Source organism: Castanea sativa, chromosome 11, assembly GCF_040712315.1.
Source record: "Castanea sativa cultivar Marrone di Chiusa Pesio chromosome 11, ASM4071231v1".
NCBI lineage: Eukaryota > Viridiplantae > Streptophyta > Magnoliopsida > Fagales > Fagaceae > Castanea > Castanea sativa.
In genome coordinates, this window is record NC_134023.1 from 54,879,633 (window position 1) to 54,889,335 (window position 9,703).

General features: G+C 34.2%; 1 long non-coding RNA gene across 5 annotated transcripts; it reads right to left on the minus strand.

The window, feature by feature from the left end:
• Positions 1–1,187: 1,187 nt before the first annotated feature.
• Positions 1,188–9,404, minus strand: LOC142615021 (uncharacterized). Of its 5 annotated transcripts, none has more exons than XR_012840639.1 (3): positions 9,174–9,404; positions 4,480–4,621; positions 1,188–3,193 (listed from the first exon to the last, which is right to left on the minus strand). It is a non-coding gene; the product is annotated as an uncharacterized LOC142615021 (long non-coding RNA). The 5 variants fall into 5 exon arrangements; XR_012840640.1 differs by having other exon boundaries at positions 1,188–3,543; XR_012840638.1 differs by having other exon boundaries at positions 3,468–4,621.
• Positions 9,405–9,703: the final 299 nt, after the last annotated feature.

A 9,703-nucleotide genomic window follows, 5' to 3' on the forward strand; every position in this document is an offset into this window, starting at 1 on the left:
TAGAAGCTGCCTTGTGAAAGAAATAAGAAAAGGGTGTACTGACAGAAATTAAATAAATGAAGCTAGAAGCTTCAATGTCATTACTTAATCGACCTTCAGCAAGTATAAATAGGAACCAATTAAGGAGTTCCCACATGTGGAGAGTAGTAGCATAATCACCAAGTCTTAGTTAAGATTGTCTACGTGTCTTACAAAAGTGAAGTGTGTATTAGTGGAGTGGGGTGTCCATCTAGTGCGTTGTCGTGTGTGTCTAAGTGAGTGTAGGTTGTGTCTATGTACGAGTGTGTTAATGTTGAGAATGAGTTAATGTTGTTCAGGCGAGTGGGCAGACACACCAAAGGCAGCAAGGGCACCTTTGAAATACTATTTTCAAAAAAAAAAAAAAAAATTATGTGAGGTTGCAGTTTTTTGGAGAATGAGTTAATGTTGTTAGCACAGCAGGATATGACATTCACTTAATATTTCACCAAGGTTAAAGTCTTTATTTCACGAAATCTTTGAATTAGATCCTGCATCAAATATTTCTAAATCAACACTAAGAAGGATAATTATTCATGAATTGAGACCCAAATATAGATCAGTCCAAAACCAAGATTGTAGGACAAATTGCTTAAAAGTTGTGATATTTATTTGTAAAACTAATGTAATAAAATTTGTAAATGCACTCTTTGAAACTTTTTATGTGATGGGTTTTAATTAGCTCAACTGGTAAAGACTTTGATAATTGCATAAGAGATCTGGGGTTCAATCCTCGCCTACACCAAAAATTAATTGGTGTCTTGATTTGATGATAAAGAGCTATCATCGGAAGCGGATGCCATAAGTTGAAACTCTCTAAAAAAAAAAAAAAAAAACTTTTCATGTGGACCGTTTTTGGTTAAGTAATTAGTTTTCAACTGCATTTCTTTATAGGTATAGCTTTTATAAACTCTATTTTTTTGAGACATGCTCATTTTTCATAGAATTGGAATATATGGGCAGCCCAAGGAATTATTAAGCAAGGTACGCCATGGTAGGTAGATAACGGCAAATAGCTCCATACGCTATCCAATTTATCCTTAATCTTTTCTCTCCAAGAATCTAAGGTCAGTGAGCTACAAAACTTCTATATTTGGGTCTCAACTTATGAATAATTATCCTCTTTATTTTTAGATTAGAAATATTTGATGCTGGATCTAATTCAGAGATTTCGCGTCTTGAATAAAAAATATTTGATGCAGGATTTAATTCAGAGAGCAACAAAAACTATACTTTGGTGTAACATTAAGTGATCATCAAATCTTGCTGCACCACCGACATTAACTCATTCTCATTCTCAAGCAACTGTAGTCTCACATCATTTTTCTTTGAAAATAGTGTCGCAAAGGTGTCCCATGCTGCCTTTGGTGAGTCTACACACTCGTCTGATATGCTCCAACATCTCTTCCTCGACACTTGTCTCAATTGCAAACATAGCATTCCCAGCTTTAATCTTCCACTTCCAAAATGATTCAAGATTCTTAGGAGGTGTGGTTTTGCCACTAATCACAATCTCCCACAAATCTTGTCCTAACAAGTATGACTCCAAGCAAGTCGACCACATGTTGTAATTCTAGTTGTTGAGCCTTCTAATGCTACCAACAGCTTGGAGGTCCACCATCATGACTTGATGAAATCTCTCACATCATTAAGTAAGCTTGGTTCTAGATCACGAGCTTCACAATCCCGGTTTCATGTGGTCTGTAATTTTATTTCTTTTGAAAGTGATCATATAATGCTTTGTAATTGACCTTGAAATCAAGACAAGATTGCAATGGAAAACTTGTAGGGAGGAGTAGATAGGCAAAAATCAAGTGAATTTATGAATTTATGGTTAAGGGAATTCAGTTTCTTGAAATTCAAGTGAGGTCTAGATCTTTTAGGGAGATATTGGAGGGTGAGGCAGGTTTGATATCAGATGTTGCTTTATGTGTTGTGCAGCACATGAACAAGTTAAATATGTGATATCCACAGCCTCAATGCTTGATTTATGTCTATTTCTTTTCATTTTAATAAATGAAAAACTAAAATTATAAAGAGGGAAACCACATTAATGGTCTATAAGCAATGAAACAGTTGGATATTTCTAAAAACAGATCAACTAGGGTATGATACAAAAATACATGACACAAAAAAAAAAGACATACATTACTTTAGAAATTTTGGGAAATTTTGGCTACATAACTTAATATATACAAAATAATATTTTATTTTTATTCTGAAATACACAGAGAAAAGTACTAAATAAGAGGTATATTAGTTCATCCCAATTTCCCATTTCCATGACGCCTACTTTTGCAATTTGCTTTGTTGGCTTGTACAGATTGACTCATACCATGTCTCATGTTCATGTCATTTACCATGTCATGTCCTATTTTTTAGTTGCTTAATCTTGCTACAGGAATAAAAAATGATAGTCAAATCTTCCTCTTTGTTCTTCAATCATTTTGTTTACAGAGTTTGAAGGTTAGAGAAGCTAAAATTTTAGGAGTCAGTGAATTCTGTAAAGAATCAAGATTTTAAGAAAAAATAGTCTACCATCAAGGAGACACCTACCAAAATTTTTCTTAAAGATTCCCAATCAAGTGCTCCACTCCCTCCATGATCTGACTACTATGCTCTACTCAGAAGAACTTCATAATTACTATAGTTAAATGTTCAGAACTTTTGGAAACCCTTTGCATCAAGATCAAACATATCCAAAAAACAACCTAGTTCTTGTACTCCTTAATTCCAGCTCTCAAAACACGCCAGCTACAAGAGGTAATGAGGCTTCTAAATCTAGAGTACAAGTTCATACTTCAGAATTCAATAATGATCCTTGCATAGGTTATCAGGTCAGTTAAAGAAACAACACTCATTTCCAAGCACTTATTAAAAAAATTATCAGTATAGTTTTGTAATCATGCAGAAGCTAGATGACCAAGAAAAGATGACCAGAGAGAGGCCGGTTAAACAAATATAGTCAAGGAGATATAATATGGACTTCAAGTCAAGATATCAATTAGACTGAACTAATCTTACCTTGAATAATTTTGAGAATTTGGTGCAGAAACTATGCTTTCCATGAAGCATGATCCCTACTCTTACAAAGATATATTTATTGTTATTGAGACGAACTAGCTTTCCAAAATTGGTACACATTGCTTTAGCTCGGTTTGAAAGAATTATGTACCTAACAGATTAATAAATTTAGAATTATAAAACTTTAGAGAAGCAAATTCAAAATTAAAAAAAGTGGCAGCAACTTTCATCACTTGATAAAACAAAACACAGTAAAAATATATCCATTTTCCTAAACCTTCATACATCAACAGAAATCAGTTGACAGAAGGTTGTAACTTGTAAGACAGGGATTCCACCAGACTAGAAGACCTCTCCAATAAACTCACAATGAAACTTATTAGTTATAACATCAAACAAACTTTGCAGTGAGAAGAAAGGGTTACCTTGATTAAGTATAGAAACTGTTACATTCAGTTATACTCAGTACAGCATGAACATGAACTCTAACAACCAAAGGTCCTGTGCAACCAAGCAGAGAAGTAAAAAGATGGTCAACTGCTTCACCAGCCCTCCACGCATACACGACCAATCTAAAATAATCTCCCTTCTCTTTTGTTAGAATAATGGTTTAGTGATTATATTCACCATTTCTTTACAGCTTAATTTTTTGTGACAAGTCATAGCTTATCAATCATGGTATCAGATTAAGTGATTCTGAGTTCAAATTCTATCTCCACTTTACTTTCTCCCATTTAAAGTTAAAATGTCACATGTTGAGCCCCAATTATTAAGGGGGAGTGATGACTCACATGGGAGGGAGAGTGTTAGAATAATGGTTAAGTGATTAAAAGCATCCTTGCTATCAACTTAAGCTTTTGGAATAAGTGGTATTTATCCTCTTTAAATATCCTCTTTTGATAGGAAGGATCATTCCAAATGCAGCTGTTCAAACCCAAAAAAAAAAAAAAAAAACCCTTTTCGAGGAACTTTAGTATGCAAAATGGTTTTTCATAGAAATAGCAATACCAAATGACCCTTTTAGAGGCTCATAATAGGAATAAACACTGAACTGAACTAATTTAGAATAGAAAATAAATTCTAAGTACTATTCTCACAAATCTTTGGTTGTAAAATTTTATGACTGCATCCTTAACCATTGCAATATAAAACAAGTTAGAGAATGTTGATGTTGTTAATATTAAATAAATAAAAAGGCAAGATCTCTTTGAACTAGACATCAAACTAAAAATAACTCAACTGCAATCAACAACATTGAACCTTGTAAAGCTTAATAATAATAATCCCTCCCATGCATCCAATACTTTCTTTTATAAATTCATTTCATTTTTACCACTCACATTGATGCGTTCATATGATATTTTACCTTTTTCTCCTATAGTCAGTTAGTAACTCATCCATCCAAATAACCTTACCTTAGCAATAGTCAACAATTACCTTAGCAGAGTTAACACCTCGCTTCTTGGAAGTTGTTTCTACTTAACTGGTGCAGGAATAAATGGTTCAGGGGCTGGGCAGCGTTCAACAAAATTAGAAGTCAAAAGTTTAATCACTCCCCATACATCATCTTCGCGAAATCCTAAAAAAAGTGTGTGTAGGACATATTAGATCACCTGAATCACATTGATCAGCATAACACTTATCTTACTTCAAATGTATACCAATGCATTAATATCATGTCAGCATATATCTCAGAAACTATCTGATTTCATCCTTTAGAAACTTAAGTACATAAGCACCTTGAACTATTCTAGAAAAGCGTAGGATTATTAGAAAAGCAACAATATAGTCAGAGTATGGCACTTCAGTAAATATAGTGGGAATAATCCATATTCTTTCAAAAGCTAAGTGCCTAACTATTCCAGGATAAAAAGGCCATTACCTATATGTCCTTGAAAGGGTATATGGATATAGTCCTACCATTCAGTATTTTTGCATGAACAAATCAATATCAAGAATTGGACCCCATGCACTCGAAAACTAGATACTCTTACCCATGGTTGTCAAAATCCCGATCTGGATCCTACGATCCTACGATTTTACGATCTCACCTGCTCAAAACGATTCGGATCTTTCAAGGATCTTTGCGATCATTCAGGATTGATAGGATCACACGATTTTGACGATCCCAAACGACCTTTTTTTCTTGTAATGTTTTTAAACTTAATAGATTGCTCAGTTGGACTTAAATGAAAAATAAAATCTCAATAGACCAAAATTTTCAACTCTAATGTAGAGAGTGTGCCAGTTGGATTTGAATAAAAAATATTCCAATAGAGTGTCATGTTTTGAGATTTTTGACCTCTTTAAATGGTGCTTATAAATGAATATAGTGATGTATGGTAATTATATTAATGAATGTATAATTTATGTGATTATTTAACATACAAATGTTTATTTTTTTTGTTTTTTTCTCAAATAATATAGGATCTTACGATTTACGATCCGATCCTACGATCCACGATCTCACCTATCTCCTACGATCCTACGTAGGATCCCGATTTTGACAACCTTGCTCTTACCATTGCACCAGATGATGGCCCCTCTTTAACTAATCTAGTACAAGTAGAACTATTAATAGAAAAAAAAATGAATTAGGAATGTATTCTGCAGAGTAAAGGATGACCTTCTGGAGAACCCATTGTCTGCTCTTCCAAATCAACCAATAGCAAAGAGAAGAATCATGAAAATAAGTCAAGCAAAACAGCCATCCAACTGCAGGTAAACATCTCCTATACGTTGGGGAAAATCCATATGGGAATTGAACTAGAAACTTCTAGACTTCAAGTAGCACAACAAAAGACTCAAGGAAAGTAAATAGTTATAAATACTTCTAGACCACATAGGAGAAAAAATAATAATAATAAAAGGCTTGAATGATAAATCCATGAAAATGAGTTCAATATCTCTTATGTACAAAAGAAGTTGGTGGTCATTGAACTTGGCATTTGATCAGTTTAGACTTAAAATTTTTCACAAAAAATATATAGCCACAATATCAGTCGTCAAAACTGCATAGGATAACAACATCATCTAACACATTGATGCTTCAATTCTTAGACAAAGAAAACATTGATCTAATATAGAAGAAGACAATTTGAAATAATTAAGATAGCAAATTGGCTTGAAGATTCTCTTAAGAATTTCATTCTTTGATCAAGTTTCCAATCCTGAAAAGAAACCAATTGAGCAAAAGTCCTAGTGGAAGGAAACAAACAACCATTTAGTTGTGGCATAATTGCATTAGGAAATAACATTGGTTATAATGACCGGTAAGATGTGTATGAAGTATGAATTATAAATACCAAGTGCAGCAAGGACATAATTCCATCAATATCAACAACTTCAAAAATCTATCCAATCATTGTATTTTTTTAATCCACTAAAAAAGGTTTTCAATATAGATGCTTCTAGTATTGCAAATGGTGATGCTTCTATTTCAGCTATCTGCATGGGGCTGCTATGCATAATCTAATTGAAAACTCATTTATTTGAAATTGCTTGAATCCAATGGACAACATGCTCCTACCAACTTGTTTCATATTTGAGAATGATTTCCTAATACACTCTGCACTAATGATAATATTTAGGAGGAATAAGGATGGCTTATAGACTTGTGAAAATAATATGTATCATTTGAAAGTCACACACAAGAATTACCATGAAGTACTGCTATGACCAACCTCACATTTCTTGTTTTATATGAAACTATAATACCTCAATAACAACAACACATACCCTTACCACTGACTTATTCATTTACAATAGGATACATATTATACCTGCTAAGAGGAGAAACTTGCAAGTATGTAATTTGCTAAGAGGTTGGAGGGTTGATGTTATATGTCTCCAAGAAACAAAAATGGGGGATCAATGAACGACATATTTGTGCAGAGCATCGAGGCAAATACATATGTGGATTGGTTACATCTTGCATCAGCAAGGGGGGGCCTTGTAGAGGAATCTTGCAAATGTGGGATAAAAGAGTGATTGAAAAAGTTGATGACACTGTGGGAGAGCATGTTGTGTCTTGCAAATTTCAGAATGTGGCAGATGGTTTCTAATGGGTTTTGCAGGGGTGTCTGGACCTTTTAATGATCTAGCCAGGAATTTCTTATGGGAGGAACTATCAGGGGTACACAGCTGGTGGTCTTTACCTTGATGCATTGGTAGATTTGCCACTGGAAGGAGGTAGTTTTACTGCCTTCTATGTCTCACCTAGATAGATTTTTGGTATCTCCAGAATGGAATAACCATTTCCCTAGTTTGAGTTAGAGGCTACTTCCAAGTTGGTTTGGCTTGTTGGCCATGAATTTTGTGTCACACATTGCTTGATCAACCATGTGGATTTGCTCAAGATCTTTAGACCTTGAACTTCCCAGGTGAAATACCAAACAGGTAAATGCTATTTTTTTATTTAAACATTATTTTGAATAACTTATTTACAAATATCAGACACTAAAACTGCAGGGGCTGGAATATTCTTTTTATACTTATATTGGAAGTGTGATTCTCTTCTCCAAAATTTATTTGAATATTTTACATGGGGAGTATGTAGAAACTTGAATGACAGTCCAAAAGCAACACACACAAGCAAATGGAATATACAGAAGGTGCAACATGGCACCACAACAGATTATCTAGTCAAAGTCCTGTAGTAGATGAACCCGAGTGACAGTAGGTCATATGCTAATATATAGCCCAAATTTGAACTTTAAATCCTCAGCAAGGGTCAAGACAAATTGTTGGTAATAGGTTCAGCTAAGACAACACTTTGACTTCATTATTCTGAGTCAGAGAACTTAGGTCTAAATGAGATTAAAAAGTAGTTTACTAGGAACTGGGTTGGTTTGTAAGCATTCTTCTTTGCATAAACAACTAAAACACACACATAAAATTTTTTGAACAAAAAAATAGAACCAAAATGAAATTTCGAAACAAAAAGAACAAGAAACTGCAATTGAAATCCAATGCATTGGTTCTTAGATATAGAAGATTCGGAATCAAAGAAACAAGATGAAAGGATGAGAGAGAGAAAATGACCCCAGGTATGGTGACATGGCAGGAAAGCTTATGTCATCCATTTTAATGACCTGTCTTCTTCTTATTGGTCTAAGTAAGAATTCGCAAAAGCCCTCCGTGCTGCACAGTACGCGTAGGAAAAACTATTTTTAGAATAACGTGTAGGCAGAGGACCATGATGACCATGCTAAGTAAAATTTCAGTAGCCAAATATATATATCCATTGCTTGCTTAGCTGAGAGAACGAACTCTGCCATAAATTATATCCAAACTGCTGAGAGAACTCTGCCAAAAAGTGGAATAGAGAAGAGAAGAAAAGAGGAGAAAACCGAACAAGTGAGTGATTTTCTTCTTCTTCTTCTTCTTCTTCTTCTTCTTTTTGGTCTAAGTAGAATTAACCTAATCAATTTGGAAAATATCTTGATATGAGGGTAGAATACATTTGAAGTATGCAATGAGGCTAACGAGTTGCCATAGCAATTAAATAGTTTTACCTAATCAAGATATATGTTTAGCAGTTGAATGTTGGTTATGAGGCGCTATTGACCTGTTATGTGCAGTACATCTTTTGGTTGCTGTGTGCTCTGATCTTCATCCATACATTTTGCTGGGTATGGTTTTGAGATTTCAATTAGGGCTTTGTAGTCAACTTCCTACACCATGTTGTGTTGGAAGTTGTCAAAAAAAAAAAAAAAAATGTTGTGTTGGGAGTTGAATTATCTTTTTCTGTCTATAAGATTAATGTTCTTTGGTTTTAGGGCTATTGGATTCGGTAGTGTTTCTTTCACTGCTGTATATGGTAGAAGCAGGGCCGGCCCTTCCCTTAGGTGAGTTAGGCAATTGCCTAAGGCCCCAAGTGGAAGGGAGGCCCCAAAATTTTAGAAAATTAGGAGTAAGGGAAAAAAAAATTTAATTTAAGAAGAATTACAACAATGTAGCATATCTTTTTAACCAAAAAATAAAAATTTTGATAAATCAAACATTATTATCCTCTAGATCAAAAATTAACAGGATAAACTACAAATTCGGTCTAAGATATTACCCACAAAACAATCACAAATCACAACAAATAAAACAACTCAAATGAGTCAAATCCCTAAAAATTTTACCATTTCTCTTTCTCATTCTTGCTTCTTTTTTCTCTCTACTCTTGCTCTCCGCCTCTCTCATTTTTTCTCTCCACCGTTTCTGGCTGCCTAGCTCAAACTTCCTCCGATCTCATTTAAATCATTCGATTGCATCTGGCTGCCTGGCTCAAGCTTCCACTGTTGCTCTATTTTTTGGCTGCTGCGTTTTGATTCTGCAGAATGGGTTTTGACTTTTGAGTTTAAGGTATAACTTCTGCTTTTGAGGCTTGGCTTTCTTTAGATTTGTTAAGAGTTAAAACTGGGGCTGGGCTGTATAGTGATAGTGTATATATTGAGTTATGGCTGGACCGCCTGGACGTTTCACGTTTGGGCTTCAAATTTTTTTTTTTTTTTTGGGTTATAGGTGCAATAGGAATATAGGATTTGTTTTATGTTTATTGTGGGTGGGTCTTCTTGGCTGGGCTGGGCTTGTTAGTTGTTATGGTTGTGCTAAAAAATTTTTATTTTTATTTTTATTTTTATCTCGTGTTTATATATATATATATATATAT